Below are 18,231 nucleotides of genomic sequence, written 5' to 3'. Positions count from 1 at the left end.
CATTGTGGACTTGGGCTAATCCAATGTGATCAATGTGATGTGGATGTGGGGTGTGTGTGCTAGGGACCACAGTGGTGTTCATGCGTGCATTCTCCTTGGGCCATGATGAATGTGTGTGTTTAACCAGCAAAGATGCCTACTGGCATCTCCTGACTGCTGTTCCCTCAGCAGACGGGGTTGCCTCGGTTAGGGGGGGGGAATTTCTGGTTCGGGGGTCAGGTCATTACGTATTTCAATCTCCAGGCCCCTTCTCACAGCGAAGTTGTGCAGCATGTAACATGCACTGATGATCAGGCACACAAAGTTTGAGGAATACAACAAGGTACCCCCCGACTTATCCAGGCATTGGAAATGGGACTTCAGGAGGCCAAATGTGCGTTCCACCACTGCACGGGTATGTATGTGTGCATCATTGTATCTTCTCTCTCCTGTGGTTTCAGGATTCCGGTATGGAGTCATGAGATGGGGCCCAAGTGCATATGCAGAGTCACCTGGAAGGTAAGAGACAGGAGGATGTTAGTCGTTCATGTGCCCCTCGTGATGTCTGCATCATGGGGTCGGACAGTCATGCCTGACTCCCATGTCATTCACCAACCAGCCAGCTGTTCCCATACACGTTCTGTTCAAATTCTGTTGGGATGGTGCTTTGACGAATTATGTAGCTGTCGTGGCTGGACCCTGGGTGTTTGGCACGGACGTGCCATATGAGGCATTGGGCATCGGCTATCACCTGTACGTTGATGGAATGCCAGTGCTTACGATTGTGGTATATGTGCTCTGTGTCACGGGGGGGGGGGGCCGTAGTGCCACATGTGTGCAATCAATGGCCCCCAGGGTGCGTGGGAATCTTGCAATACTGTAGAAATCACGCATTGCCTTCTCCCGCAGATGCTCCTGGGTGGGTCTGACAATGTGGTGGGCCATGCGTGTGAGGATTGTGGTGACAACCTGGTGCACACATCTGCTAATGGAGGATTGTGCCACCCCAGCCACAACTCCACTTGTACGCTGGAACGAGCCACTGGAAAGGAAATGGAGTGTTGCCAGTACCTTGACCAATGGCTCCACTGCATGTGAGCGGTGTGTCTGGCTGGTGAGGTCATCTTTCAGGGTTATGGTTAATTCCAGGATGGCAGCAGGGCTGAATCTGAAGATGCGATACACCTCCGAAGCCCCCATGCCAAAGACGTTTAGGCGCGGTCTGTATATCCGCTCCCGTGCCCTCCTCCTATGCGCCTGTGAAGCCAGTAGTATACCTATGACCATGGATGCCCCTGGCATGTTGGCATATAGATTGTTGTCCTGCAAGTGTGGATGCTCAGCTCGTCCCTAACGGTGCTGCTGAAGCTGCTCTCCAGCTGACCTGTGCATGTCTGCTGCTGACTTAGCCCTGCTTTTATGAGGGGTAACTTTAGGCTGGACGTACAACTTAGGCGCGGCGGGCGTAGCCCGTGTCGGGCGCACGTACGTTCGTGGATTGCCGTATGTCCCTCATTTGCATATTTGAATAGCAAATCAATGGTGCGTCCAGCGTATATATGCGCCCACGATGCGCCGGCGCAGAAAAGTTACGTCGGTCGGAAAAAGCCGCTTTTCAGGCATATCTAGTTTTGTGGATATGGCGCATAGTTACACCAGCGTATATATACACTTACGCCGCGCATCTCGAGATACGCCGGCGTAAGTGCTTTGTGGATCTGCCCCTGTATGTTTTATGGCTTGTACATCTATCACTGCCGTGTTTGTCACCCTGAACAAACTTTCTTCACTTGCAGCTAAGACTGTTCCTAAAAGAAACTGACAAGAGAAAACTGAATGGTTTAATTCTGCAAATTACTAGACATGTGCATTCGTTTTTGTCCGAATGTATTTTCGTCCGAATTTCAGGTATTTTCGTTATCGTTTTAACAAACGATAACGAAAGCACAGATAATGAAAACCTAAAGATCCGACATAAACAAATTCTCTATTTTCGTTTTCGTTGCGGTCGAATGTGCCTAACCTTAACTCTATTAGTCCAATATTATTCTACATAAAGAGAAAAGATTTGACATTGAGAGAAAAGATTCAACATTATAGAGACATGAAGAAGAGTCGACATAGAGAGAAAAGATTCGACATAGAGAGAAAAGATTCGACATAGAGAGAAAAGATTCGACATAGAGAGACATGAAGATTCGATAAAGTAGCTAAAAACATACGATCGCAGCAAGCGGACATTTATGGTGAAATGCTCTGCCCATAGGCTTTAGAAGAATTCTAATGTTGGTTGACTAGTAATAATAATTAATAAATATAATTATTATTAGTCATACAACATTAAAATTCTTCTATAGCTTGTAGGCGAAACATTTGACCGGAAATGTACGATTGAGGCATCGTACAGTTTCTCCGTAGAATCTTTTTTTTTTTTTTTAAAGATTCCGTTGAATCTTCTTAGAACATTCGACAGACACCATAAGCCTTCAATGACAGATTTGACCTTAATTAATTTGGATTTTCGAACGAATGCATTTTTCTAACGAAAAACAAAATAAATAAAAACGAATTTCGGGAGTAACTAAAAAATTATTTTTTTCGGACGAAAACGAAATACCGAAACAAAATATTTCAGTTTGCAATTGTCTACAAATGACTTAATCAGACATTGGTATTCCTAAAGTGGTATTAAACCCAAAAGCAAACATTTATTATATGGCAACTTACCAATTCTTAAATGTAATAGCTGCATTAGTTTCCTTTTTTAGGCTTTCTTTTCTTCTATTTTCATCTGGTGATTCAGCCAAGTCTGTTGTTTTTTAACAGAACAAGTTTTCTTTCAGTTACAGGGATGAGACAAACCATTTAATAATAACAGAGGTCCCTAGTGATCAGTTTTTATTCATTTATGTGAAACCTTTATCCCAAAATGAAAAAAAAAAAACTGTTTGCTGTTACTGCAAATAAAGTGTAATGCCGCGTACAAACAATAGGAAATTCCGACAAGAAAAGTCCGATGTGAGCTTTTGGTTGAAAATTCCGACCGTGTGTATGCTCCATCGGACTTTTGCTGTCGGAATTTCGGCCAACAAAAGATTGAGAGCTGGTTTTCTATTTTTCCGACGGGAAAAGTTCCTATAAAAAAATCTGCTTGTCTGTATGTAATTTCCGACGCACAAAAAAACATGCATGCTCAGAATCAAGAAGAAGAGCCAAACTGCCTATTGAACTTCATTAATCTCGGCTCATCGTACATCTTGTATGTCAAAGCGTTCTTGACGGTCGGAATTTCAGACAAGATTAGTGTGACCGTATGTATACAACACAAGTTTGAGCCAACATTCCGTCAGAAAAAATCCACGGTTTTCTTGTTGGAATTTCTGATTGTGTGTACGCGGCACTAGCCGGAGTTGAGATTTATATTGTTACTGTATTTAAATCTCTAGTACATCTAAAGGCCTGTGCTCATGATACGAAAAGCGGATGGAAAAATTTGTACGTCAAGCTGTCTGCCGATTTTCGGATCAGACAAAAGCTGGATGTGCAGACTATAAAATTTTTGGCGGATGTGAACTCAACGTCCAATTTTCGTTTCATTAGTACTGTTTTCATATGAAAAAAATCATAAGAGCAAGACTACACATGCTCAGAAATGAAAGAATACATACAAAACTATTCAACACATTACGTCACTTCTGATGTTGTAATTCTGTTGCACGAAAACTTTTGTATTGTCAGTAACCTCTTCACTTTTAACATGAGACTAGCATGCCACAAAAAACTGACCTTTGGTCGTCTGAAAATCTAAACGTGTGTATGAGGCTTAACACTCCCTTCCCCCTAGACTGACAGTGCTGCTGACCAAATGTGCCCCCTGTGCTCATTCATCCAGAGTGGGGGGGACTCTAATACAGGAGTTGTGTTACTGCCCAGACCACCAGGTGGAAACAGAGAGGAAAAAGCCTAATAAAAGAAAACAAATACAGCCACCACATCTAATTAATTAATAAGCTACAGTATATTACATTTTTTTGTTTTGGGGTTAATACTGCTTTAACTTCTAGTAAAGCTGCCATGGTGTTAAAATATAACACAGGTTAACACTTTTGTCCTTTTCTTCATTGACAAGCTTTGGAGTAACATCTCTTTCTAGAATGTTGTCATAAATAAAAAAATATATTTTTAATGGAAGCAGAATTACAGTCATGATATCACACATGTGAGTTTCATCTCATTCATTTTACATCGCAATTTATGGGAAATCTATGACATAACAGCAGCAAATGAAAATGTCAATTCAATTTCTTGATATAAATTAAGTATTTTTTCACAGGAAGCAGAAGTTACAGATATAAATATCTCAGAGCAAAGTATTTTTTGCTTTATAATGTCAATGTTCACTCAGATTTTAGCAAAGCTAATTCAATAATTATATACAGCAAACCCTTGCACATTGCACTTGCTGTAGAGTAATTAAACATACAAAATTGTTATAGGGAAAACACATGGAAAGTCCTCTTTATGTGTTTATAAAATGGTCAGGATCTCAACAAAATAATTGGAAAATTACGTTTTGTGGATACAATAGGAAGTTAGTAAACAAATATATTCTATGTGAGAATGAGAACTGTGAATGATGAGTGACTATGGCAAGTGAGGCTTATGAGTGGAAATGATGAGTGAGGATGATGAATGGAGCAGACTACTGTGGCTGACTATTGAGAAATAAGGGTAAAGCTGACAAGTGAGACTAATGACTCTAAGCTGGCAGGTAAGGGTGACACAAATAGTAAGGAGAGGTGAGGTTGACAAAGAATAATGTTAGTAGGAATGAGGCTGACAACTTATGCCTCGTACACACAAAGTTTTTCCAGACGGGATTCCTCTCAAGCCTGCCTTGTATACACACGTTCAGGCCAAATACCGCCCGTCCAAAGTGCGTTGAAGTACACCACGTATGACGGGACTATAAAGGGGAAGTTCCATTCAAACGGCGCCACCCTTTGGGCTGCTTTTGCTGATCCTTGTGTTAGTAAAAGTTTGGTAAGAGACAATTCGCGCTTTTCAGTTTCCGTGCTTTTCAGTCCGTTACAGAGTGACGAATGTGCTATCTACATTCTGAACGCTAGTTTTACCAGAACGAGCGCTCCCGTCTCATACTTGATTCCGAGCAAGCGCATTTTTTCCCCTCAGAAAAGCATACACACGACCGGTTTTCCCGACGAGAAAAAGTCAGCCGGGAATCCCGGCGGGGAAAAAAGAAAACATGTTCTCTTTTTTTTCCCCCGCAGTTTTCTCGTCAGTAAAACTGCGATGGAGCATACACACGGACAGTTTTCCCACCCAAAAGCTGTCATGGCAGTTTTCCCAACGGGAAAACCGATCGTGTGTACGAGGAATTAGAGGGTATTTGTATTAAGGATATTCGATCTTTGCAAATTTTATGGTAGATACCTATTTCAAAATTAAAATATATTGTATAATACGACAATGAGTGAGAACTGAGTGATGAGTGAGCATGGAGTAAAGTCAATAAGTAAAGTTAATGAGTAACTAAAATGAGTGAGACTGAGTACTGTAGCTGACAAATGATAATGAATCCTGAATCTGACCAGTGAGGCTGATACCTACTGATAAGTAAGGGTGAAAATCTGAATAATGAATGAGAATGGTGCATTGGTAGAAAAACAAATACGTATGGTGCCTTATAAATCCTGAATAATAATAATTATAAATGAGGATAATAAACAAGCAACTGCGGTTAACAGAAGGAATAAGGAGGACGTGTAAAAAAGATGGTTGAAAAGTAAGAGTAAAATACAACTAGAGAGAGTCGCCTCCATGACAGGCAACTTTTCCAGTGGCCAATCAAACAATAATCAGCTCTGTGGGAGGGAGGGGTTTGCCTGAGAAAACTATTTTCTCTTCCTGTAAAGTTGCTTCAGTTAAGACAGTGATCCAACTTCGGAGGCAACTTCCATCAAAATCAATGGGTACAAGTTGCCTACAAGTTTCTTAGAAGTCGCCTTGAAGTAGTACAAGAACCTTTTCTGAAGTCAGAGCAACGGCTCTCATTGACTTCCATGTAATTTGTCTTGTCGCGCGACTTGGGGCGAAACAAGTCACCCCCCCCAGGTTGCGGTAGTGTGAACCGACTCTTACAATGTTATACAGAAAAGCATAAAAGTAATTAATGTAAAAACAGATTCTTAACCCTCTGGCACAAAAACCCTCTAAAAGCACTATGTTCCACTTTAAAAAAAAAGCAAGCCATACTGCAGAGATTAAAGTGTTATCAAATTTGAATTCAAGTTATATAAAAACATAAAACTAGTGGAGCTTCTAACAAATAAAAAAAAGCAGTTAAGCCTGCAGAAATACGATTAGATCAATGAACTCTTCTAAATTGCTAGTTGTCTCTTTATATTGCTGTGATAAACAAGAATAACCATTACCTTGTTTTATATGTCTCAGGTGAAAAGTTAATGATTGCACTAAACGAACTAATCATGTGCAAATAAATACAAATCTCTAATCTACTTATTCTCCATTTTTTAAGAATCTGTACTCTAATGGTGCTAACAAAATAATGATCAAAAGTTTTTTTGTTTTGCAATAGATATAAAAGTTTTTTACTTACTTTATGTAATTAGTCCAAACACAAAAGGCAGAGTAATTTGCACTCTCAGCTATCAACGCATCCATAGCTGGGGAGCCATGTACCAATCTAATCCACATACCTAGAGAGTGTAAGGAATGTTATATATTTCATTATGTGCATGCTGGCAGTCATTATAAAAATGGTGTTACTATACAAAGGGGTTGATTTACTGAAGGAAAATAAGCTGTTCTTTGTTGCAAGGGAAGTTGCATTTAGCAAAACATATAAACGTTATTTTATATTTACTTTATTTAACTAAAGTGCAAACCCAAAAAGCTGAAATATTTGCACTCTTGGTGACAGTGTTGTGCATTGTCACTGAAAAGTAAAGTGGGTATGATGGGGAAATAGACTCTCAGTTCTTCATCAGGCTCCGCCCAGTGACAAGTCATATCCTGGCTTCTCTGGGGGTGGGTTTTAATGCAGAGAGGCCGAATTTATGAGCCTCCAAGTAAAAACAAAACTGTGTTGTGAGCACCTGCCATGTGCACTCCCAGCACAGTCACTGGTGGGCGCTGCTTCCGCCTCCCGAAAATCTAGAAATTCTTTAACCCCCCTGACGGTAAACCCGAGCGTGACTCGGGGTTGGTTTTACATGTTAGGATCGGTAAACCCGAGTCACGCTCGGGCTGGACGGGCTTACCTTTTGCTGGATCCACAGGCTTGGTTTACTCACCTTGTCCCTGGATCCAGCGATGCCACCCGCTGTGTGAGCGAGCGGGACCTCCTCGCTCGATTCACAGTCCCCGTGTGCCGCCGATCTCCGTTCCCTGCGACGTTATGACGCACGGGGGCGGAGAACGGCGCCAAATTCAAAAAAGTAAACAAACACTTTACATACAGTATACTGTAATCTTATAGATTACAGTACTGTATGTAAAAAATACACACCCCTCTTGTCCCTAGTGGTCTGCCCAGTGCCCTGCATGTACTTTTATATAATAAAAAATGTAATTTCTGCCTAAAAACTGTAGATTGTCCAAAAGTGGCCCTTTATGTCAAAAATGGTTTTAGATCAGCTAGAAAACAGCGATAATAAATTATAATCACTTGCAGAAATGTGCGATAGCGATTTGCGGGGAAATTCGTCATAAAAAAAATAAAATAATGACAGCGACAATTCTGCAACTGCAAATTTCAGTGATTTTGAGTTGATTACATTATTGAATAATTTTTATTATAATTAAATTATTATTTGTTATAATTATTTATAATTATTTATTATATTATAATTTATAATTTTGTTTTAAAAAAAAAAATCATACCCGGGATGCCTACAAGACTCTTGCTTGGTCAGATTTAAGTGAGTTATTTCTAAAAATTACAGGCCTACAGTATAAAACGCCAATTCCCTTGCAAAATAAATGTACCGCTTTTGGTACGTAATTCCAGACAGAATCATACCCCCAGGGAGGTTAAGGGCTGAGAGGTGGCAGCAGGAAGGGGTTAATGGATGATGTGAAGCTATGCTGACATAAAACATCCAATCAAGTGCAAGCAAAAATGCTGTTTTTTCTATTTTCCTTGCAGGTGATTGGGTATTCCTTGCAAACGAAAATGTATCTATGATTTTTAGGGTCATCTCTCAATGGCTAGAACAGTGTGAGTGTATAAAAAAACTTTGCATAGCCTTTTGAAATTGATTTCCAGTATAAGTGTTTCCCAACATACGTTCCCAGTTCTCACAACATTATTGATTTTGTTCAAAGGGAATATAATTAGATATTGCAAGAGTACACCACTTTTATTCTTTGAGACGGTGGTCATCAACCCTATCCTCAGGGTCCACTAACAGGCCAGATTTTATGTATTACCTTGGGGAGATGCAGACTAGAATACTGCAATCGCTGAGCAGCAAATGATATCACCTGTGATGTATTTCAGTTATCTTGCAAACCTGGCCTGTTAGTGGACCCTGAGGATAGGGTTGATGACCACTGTTTTTGGATACATGCAGTGTAGGCAATGATGTTTCAGTCTCACAGTCTATGAATTAAAAAAATGAGTCTCTTGAACAATGAGAACATCTCTTTTCAGTGAGCGAATGTCCCTGTGTAAAGCTTTCCTGTTACAGGGACTGCTAAACCCCTTGCAGTGATTGGCACAATTTTAAATGTCATTTCCGTGTTCACATGAGAGTCAGGCCTCGTACACACGACCAGACATGTCCGATGAAAACGGTCCGCGGACTGTTTTCATCGGACATGTCTGCTGGGATCATTTGGTCTGATGTGTGTACACACCATCAGACCAAATTCCCCGGGGACAGAATACGCGGTGACGTGGCGGCGAAGTGGCGGCAACGATGAAGCAGCGACGTGCGTGCACCAGGAAGTTCAATGCTTCCACGCATGCGTCGAATCACTTCGACGCATGCATGGGATTTCGGGCCAGTGGACATGTCCGATGAGTCGTACTGACCATCGGACATGTCCGACGGACAGGCTTCCAGTGGACAAGTTTCTTAGCATGCTAAGAAACTTTTGTCCGCTGGAAACCTTTTCGCTAGGCCGGAAAACTGTCCGGTAGGCCCTACACATGGTCGGACATGTCCGCGGAAACTGGTCCGACGGACCAGTTTCAGCGGACATGTTCGGTCGTGTGTACAAGGCCTCAAAGGGAAGAAAAAACTGCAAGTCAGGCCATAGATTAGTCAAAAACCGAATATTTTGTCATCTGAAAATGGTGCATATGATTTTGCCATCATTTGTTCAAAACAAAATCCAGCATGATGGATCAGGCACTTTTGACAGGTGTCAAAAACCACGTGTAGCAGCTGGCACAGTAATGTCATGAAAAACAATATTCATCCAGTTTTCAACTCGTCTATGGCCTTCTTTAGGAGGCATTACTGAAGAGAAAATTAAAAGAAAAAGTGGATGGTCTACTGTAGTGCAGAAGTCCATGGAGTTGGAGCCCATTTACTGCAAGGACTGCACCCCTATTTACATATTAATAATAAGAAGAATAAGAATTTGGATAAAATATAAATACTGTATATATATTATAACAGTGGGGGTTTTCCGGGCCACCTTGGCAGTGTTGGTTCTGAACCAGATTTTGCTTTCCACTTGTGACCAGCAGCAGGTGGTATAAATAAAAAAGGATTGGAGAAAGAGGTTGCTTTTGGCATGGGACTCAGGAAGACAAACCTGAGAAAGCTGTGGATGTGGAGATTGCTTTGTAAGAGAAAGAAAAGGTTTTGCACAATGTTTGTTTTGTTGGTGAAGGAGAGAAGCTCTTCACCTATGAGATAGGAATCTCTTCTATTAGTGTCTGGATGGCAGTGAACTACTTTCTTTTTTGTATTTTGTTTGTTATCCATGCAACCGTTTAACCACTTCGCGCAAAATGCCGTACCCGCACGTTGGTACTTTGATGCTAAATACAGTCGTTATGGCAGAAGCTACCTGCCATAACCCTGGTATTTTCAGGTATGACATGTGTTTCTCTTTGAGATAAAAGTGGTCTCTGTGGCGGATTTGCCGCAAGATCACTATTATTGGTGGCGGGAGTGGTGCATACCCCCCTCACGCCACGCTCCAGCCATCTCCGCCGCGCTCCAGCCGCCTCCGCCGCTTACCGGAGCCATCGGAGATGATCGCGTCCATTCCCCTGGTGACCTGGATATCGAGTGAGGGAAGATGGCCCCCGCTTGGCTCCATAGCATTGGAGGGCAGAAACAACATCAAACGTCACATCCGCCCATTGCTTTAAAAGGAAAATTTTTAATTTTATTGTTTAAGTGACATTTTTTTTTATTGCATTTTTGTGTAAATATGATCTGAGGTCTTCCTGCCCAGACAAAATTTTAGCTTCCGGCACTGCGTCTCTTTACTGACAATTGCGCGGTCGTGCGACGTGGCTCCCAAACAAACTTGACGTCCTTTTTTTCCCCACAAATAGAGCTTTCTTTTGGCGGTATTTGATCGCCTGTGCGGTTTTTATTTTTTGGGCTATAAACAAAAAAGAGCGTACATTTTGAAAAAAAAAACACAATATTTTTTACTTTTTGCTATAATAAATATCCCATTTAAAAAAAAAAAAAAATTATCTCAGTTTAGGCCGATACGTATTCTTCTACATATTTTTGGTAAAAAAATAAAAATAAAAATCGCAATAACCGTTTAGTGACTGGTTTGCGCAAAAGTTATATTGCCTACAAAATAGGGGACATAATTATGATTTTTTTTTATTACTAGGAATGGCGGCGATCTGCGATTTTTTTCGGGACTGCGACATTATAGTGGACACATCGGACACTTTTGACACATTTTTGGGACCATTCACATTTATACAGTGAACAGTGCTATAAATAAGCATTGATTACTGTATAAATGTGACTGGCAGGGAAAAGGTTAACCACTAGGGGGCGGGAAAGGGGTTAACTGTGTAGCCTAGTGAGTGTTCTAACTGTAGGGGGAGGGGGTGACTGGGGGAGGTGACCGATCTCTGTCCCTATGTACAAGGGACACAGCATCGATCTCCTCTCCCTGACAGGACGTGGATCTCTGTGTTTACACACAGAGATCCACGGTCCTGCTCAGTTACTAGGCAATCGCGGGTCTTTTTTAGTTTGTTTAGCAAAAAATAAAAACCCCAGAGGTGATCAAATACCACCAAAAGAAAGCTATATTTGTGGGAAGAAAATTATAAAAATGTAGTTTGGGTACAGTGTAGCATGATCGCGCAATTGTCAGTCAAAGTGTGACAGTGCTGAAAGCTGAAAATTGTCCTGGGCAGGTAGGGGCAAAAGTGACTGGTATTGAAGTGGTTAAATAGTTACAGTATGTCCATTACAACTCCAATTACAATGTAAAATTGTATTAATATACTTTTTCTAGTGGCAGTGACATATATCATTGTTTTGAGCATACAAATACTAGGGTTGTCCCAATAAGTTATTTTGCCATGCTGATATAATTTTTATTCAAAGCATTTTTTAGTTCATGGCCATACACCCTGTACTATTTGTTATGTATCTGGTAAAGGAGATAAAAGATACGGTACATAAGAAACTAATGCTAATGCTAGTTGACCTAAGCCTCAGTGGTATTAATAACAAGACATTATGAGAGAACAACCCCAGAGTTTAATCTCCAAATTCAACATGTCTCTTAGGGAGCTATTAAAAGTTAAAAGCCAGGAAAACAAGCAAGTTGTATTTTCCTATTTATACAATCCCATAGCCAATAATTATCCTAAAGAGTGTTTTACTCAATGGGAATAGGTATAAAACTTGAAATAAATTAAGATATAATTTTGTTACAATAAAAGCAATCAATTTTCCTAACGGATTATATACTCAAAGGAACTGTAAAGCTCTATTAATTTAACTAAAAATTATGCAATAATACAACAAACTTAAAACATGTTCTAAAGAATCACATTGTATAGAAACTTTTTTATTTGTAAGACACTAATGCTCTTTTAATGAGTCAAACTGAATTAATACTACAACAAACATTTACAATGCTTTCTAGATCATTCTATTGTATACATTTTTTTTTTATGTAACAGCTCAGGGATTCTGGTAGCAATACTGTAGAAACAGGTCAACTTATTTAAAACGTATTAAATTCTACCATTGTTATAATTTAAATGTATTCCCTCTCCCCCAGGAACCCTTAGGCCCTGTACACACGATCAGTCCATCCGATGAAAACGGACTGAAGGCTGAAGTCTGATGGTCTGATGTGTCTACACACCATCAGTTCAAAATCCGATCGAGTCCAACGCTGTGACGTAAACACAACGACATGCTGAAAAAAACGAAGTTCAATGCTTCCAAGCATGAGTCGACTTGATTCTGAGGATGCGCGGGTTTTGAACCGATGCTTTTGCGTACTAACCATCGGTTTTGACAGGCGTCCATCAGTCCAATTTTAAAGCAAGTTTTAAAACTTTGGACTGAAGGAAAAAAATCCGATGGGCCATACACACGGTAGGTATGGACTGATGAAACTGAACTTCAGTCCGTTTTCATCAGTTTGGACTGATCGTGTGTACAAGGCCACAAAGTCATATTTTTCTCTAAAATCTTGATTGACTGCTACTTCTTTCAGGCATAAGTTGAAGAATTTTCATCAATTTCAATAGAAAAGCCCTTAGGCCCCGTGTACACTGCTGCTGCTAAACGGACGTTCAGAGGCAGTTGGACACTTTTTTCAACTGCCCTAAACTCAGTCAATGTTATCTTATGTGTACATGTACACAGGTTCGTTTACTGTTGTTTTTAGGCATTTGCGTTTATAGGCCTTTTTTTGAAGGTAAAAAATGAGTTCAAGCGCCAAACGCTTCTAAACGCGATAACCAGTGTCTCGTTTATAAGTGTTTTTCGTTTTTGGCCATTTAAAAAAAAAAAAGAGCGTCGCTAAACGTGGCATGTAAACTCAGCAAAACAGATGTTTGAGGCTGGGTTCACACTACTACACTACTTTCATCCTACTTTGCTCTGTGTTCAATGTTTCCCTATGAGAGCGTCTTGTAGCGTCCTACACAAGTCGGTCCGACTCTAAAAATGCTCCCTGTACTACTTTTGGTCCTACATTGATCCTACTTCAGGCCCATTGAATATCATTGAAGTCGGACCAAAGTAGTATCCTGTTCATGAAAGTAGGATGGATGTAGGACCAATGTAGGATAAATGTAGGACCAATGTAGCAGAGCAAAGTAGGATGAAAGTAGTGTAGTAGTGTGAACCCAGCCTTAAACGTGGGTTACTATCTGTCAAGTTAAATCGTTCAGGAGAGGTTGTAAAAACGTCCTGTGTAAATTAAGCCTTATTATTGTTACAATGAATTCATATAGTGCCAACAGCTTGCACAGTGTTTTAAGAAATAAAGGAACACAGTACAATTACAATACAATTCAATACAAGAGGGATAGGATGCACCTGTTTGTGAGAGTTTACAATTTAATGGGGTAGGACAACTGGATCAAATAGTAATAACTGTGAGAAGGATAAGTTGATGGAAAATGTAAACATTCTGTTTTAAAGTGGAGACATAATAGGCTGAGACAGCCAGACAGATTGGAAAAGGGAGTTCCAGAGGATGGGAAAGGCTCTGGAGAAGTCCTGGATGGGATCATGTAAGATGGACATTCTTAAATCTAGATCTCAGAGGCAGTGTTAATTTCGTCGACTAAAACATTTTAGTCGACAAAATTAATTCAATTTTAGTCGCTAAGACTAAAACAATTGAGATGACTAAAATATAACTAAAACTAAAATGCCATTTTAGTCAAAAGACTAAAATGGGACTAAAACTAAATTGAAATTTTACTTCAAAAGTTGCACTGGTCTGTCATTCATGTTCATTTCTCAATACCATAAATAATAAGATTTTTCACTCCAGCAGTATATAATGAGTTTGGAAATTGTAGAGAAATGTTCACTAATGCATTACAATTTAATTACACCCATTCGATTTTAGAAAACTAAAATTAGTTTTAGTCGACTAAAATGTACTGGAGATTTTAGTAGACTATAACGTAGGACATTTTATTTGACTAAAATGTATTGGAGATTTAGTCGACTAAATACGACTAAAACAATTGCAGAAGACTAAAATGGGACTAAAACTAAAATGCCAATTTAGTCCTAAGACAAAGACTAAAACTAAATCGAAATTTGCTGCCAAAATTAACACTGCTCAGAGGGAGAAGGTGTGCTATATTTTTGTCTACATCCACATAAATTCTATTGTAACTAAGGAGACCAAATGTAGCTGTGGATGGTGTGTAGACACATAGGGGTCAATTCACAAAGAGAAACGTTATTGGTTTCCTTCAGTTGTTAAATTACCGCCCCTTATTTAAGGCTAGCAAACATGGTATTCACGAAAGCTATAATTGTTATTCAACATAGTCGTTATGGTTTTCAACTGACTCCTTATCCAATCGTTATGCTAACTACTCAAGAGTTATTTTAACGTCCCAAATCGTAATAATAACGTCTAAGATCGTTAAATAACGCTGGAGAGATGCATTCTGGGAGCAGATGGGGAAAAGAACAGCTGCATGTGGAAAAGAGCAGATGCAGAGAGAGAGAGAGAGAGACAAGCAAGACACAGCATGTGATGTGCATAACTTCTCTGTGTGCGTTTTTCTAAAGCCATGTGTATTTCCTCATACAGAGAATAAATCATGGGAGATGATAATCGAAATTTAGCCATCACCTGGGTTTCAGAAAAGTCATCCAAAATAGTGCGTGAACGGAATACACGTTTATAAATCTGAACAACATTCTAATGTGTTCTTCTTCGCCTCTGGATAATTTTAAGTTTAAATAGAGCATGGTTCCATCTTGCCCAAAACTACTAAAAACTTCCCTAAACTACAAAAATCGCCAAAAGCTTCCTCTAACAACGAAATATCGCCAGGGAAATGTCATAACGACACCCTGAGGCAGGTGCTATGTAACGATTGCTTAACGATTGATAAATGTCAAAAAAATCTTTGTGAATTGCACTTCTGTACATATTTAACGATTTGACTTGTTAAAACAACGATCAAATCGTTATATAACGATCCACACCTTAAAATATCGGTTCCGTGTAGTGAAACATTATTTGATAATTTTTCAAAGCGTTAAATCGTTTAGTGAATTGAACTAGCTTCAATAACGTGCAAAAACGTTAAAATAACGACCGGAATCTGGAAATAAAGCTTTGTGAATTGACCCCATAGAATCATATACAACACTGATACTAAAATCACAAAGGTTTCTAACAATATATATTAATAATGGCACAAACAAAAGACACTAACATACCGTATTTATTGCGGTAAAACGCGCTCCCGCGTATACCGCGCACCCCTAAAGTGGCCCCCAATCCTGTGGAAAAAAAGTTTTTTTTGTACTTACAGTTTTGGTGTCTTGCGCGGTGTCCATCGGCGGCCTCGTCGGGTCCGGCGTCCTTCTGCGGCTTCGGGTGTCCTCTTCGGCGGGTCCCGCGTCCGTCTTCGGCGGGTCGGGTGTCCTCTTCGGCGGGTCGGGTGTCCTCTTCGGCGGGTCCGGCGTCCTTCTGCGGCGTCCTCCCCGCTCGTTTCCCGCGCAGAGTTTGAATACTGCGCCGACATATACAGAGCGCAGTACATATTGTCGGCAATGCTCGGCTACCCGCGCTGACGTCCTGTACGTCCAGGATGTGAGTGCGGAAGGAGCCGAGACTGCCCGACTATACCCGAGTGTACTGCGCTCGGTATATGTTGGCGCAGTATTCAAAACTCGGCACGGGAAAGCGGGTATCGGCGTATACCGCACATCCACGATTTTGCCCTGATTTTCAGGGCAAAAAAGTGCGCGGTATACGCCGATAAATACGGTATGTCTATTCATGGTTCATATTAGATGAAGATATATAGAGTAGCTCCACATGTAAACTCTACACATTTTGAAAATATCTTCTTTAGGAGTACTTGTGAGTAATGTCAGCAGTATCTTGAATACTTGTTTTCAAACATATATCAATATGTAGTCTACCATTAAAATCATCATAAGATAGCAGAACTCCATTGCAGGAAGGGAAAAATACAAGGAGGCACAGATTCCACAGTCAATCATCAACAATTAAAGGGGTTGTAAAGGTAAATGTTTTTTCACCTTAATGCATCCTATGCACCGACAGCACCGCCCCCCCCCCCCCCCGAGCCTCGTTTTACTTACATCACCCATCGAAAGTCCCGCGCTCGTCCCACGTCGGTTCCCAGCCTGGCCATTGATTGGTAGGTTGGACAGATTGATAGCAGCGCAGCCGTTGGCTGGCGCTGCCGTCAATCACATCCGATGAAGCCGCGCGCCGGGGGCAGGGCCGAGTGATACAGTCGGCGGCTATGCCCGCCGCTGTATCACAGGAGTGTGCCCGCAAAAGCTTTCCACCATGAGAGCTTGCTCGCATGAAGGTGGAAAGCTCTTGCAGAGGGGGAGCCATGACAGCCGCCGAGGGACCCCAGAAGACGTGACCCCTTACACCTATATACGCTTAGCCCCTCTCACACCTGTACGCACTCAGCACTCCTCACACCTTTACGCATTCAGCCCTCCTCACACCTGTATGAACTTAGCCCCTCTCATACCTGTACGCACTCAGCCCTCCTCACACCTGTACGCACTCAGCCCTCCTCACACCTTTATGCGCTTAGCCCCTCTCACACCTGTACGCACTCAGCCCTCCTCACACCTGTACGCACTCAGCCCTCCTCACACCTTTATGCGCTTAGCCCCTCTCATACCTGTACTCACTCAGCCTTCCTCACACCTGTGTGCACTTAGCCACTTCCATACCTGTATGCACTCAGCCCTCCTCACACCTTTATACGCTTAGCCCCTCTCATACCTGTACGCACTCAGCCTTCCTCACACCTGTGTGCACTTAGCCCCTTCCATACCTGTATGCACTCAGCCCTCCTCACACCTGTACGCACTCAGCCTTCCTCACACCTGTGTGCACTTAGCCCCTTCCATACCTGTACGTACTCAGCCCTCCTCACACCTGTACGTACTCAGCCCTCCTCACACCTGTACGTACTCCGCCCTCCTCACACCTGTACGTACTCAGCCCTCCTCACACCTGTACGTACTCAGCCCTCCTCACACCTGTACGTACTCAGCCCTCCTCACACCTGTACGTACTCCGCCCTCCTCACACCTGTACGTACTCAGCCCTCCTCACACCTGTACGCACTCAGCCTTCCTCACACCTGTGTGCACTTAGCCCCTTCCATACCTGTACGTACTCAGCCCTCCTCACACCTGTACGTACTCAGCCCTCCTCACACCTGTACGCACTCAGCCCTCCTCACACCTGTACGTACTCAGCCCTCCTCACATCTGTATGCACTCAGCCCTCCTCACACCTGTACGTACTCCGCCCTCCTCACACCTGTACGTACTCAGCCCTCCTCACACCTGTACGTACTCAGCCCTCCTCACACCTGTACGCACTCAGCCCTCCTCACACCTGTACACACTCAGCCCCCCTCACACCTATATGCGCTAAGCCCCTCTCATACCTGTACGCACTCAGCCTTCCTCACACCTGTGTGCACTTAGCCACTTCCATACCTGTATGCACTCAGCCCTCCTCAAACCTGTACGTACTCAGCCCTCCTCACACCTGTACGCACTCAGCCCTCCTCACACCTGTACGTACTCAGCCCTCCTCACATCTGTATGCACTCAGCCCTCCTCACACCTGTACGCACTCAGCCCCCCTCACACCTATATGTGCTTAGCCCCTCTCATACCTGTACGCACTCAGCCCTCCTCACACCTGTATGCACTTAGCCCCTTCCATACCTGTACGCACTCAGCCTTCCTCACACCTGTATGCACTTAGCCCCTTCCATACCTGTACGCACTCAGCCCTCCTCACACCTGTACGTACTCAGCCCTCCTCACACCTGTACGTACTCAGCCCTCCTCACACCTGTACGTACTCCGCCCTCCTCACACCTGTACGTACTCAGCCCTCCTCACACCTGTACGCACTCAGCCTTCCTCACACCTGTGTGCACTTAGCCCCTTCCATACCTGTACGTACTCAGCCCTCCTCACACCTGTACGTACTCAGCCCTCCTCACACCTG

The sequence above is a fragment of the Rana temporaria genome, chromosome 6 (genome assembly GCF_905171775.1).
Source record: "Rana temporaria chromosome 6, aRanTem1.1, whole genome shotgun sequence".
Lineage (NCBI taxonomy): Eukaryota > Metazoa > Chordata > Amphibia > Anura > Ranidae > Rana > Rana temporaria.
Note: the sequence above shows the minus strand (reverse complement) of the source record.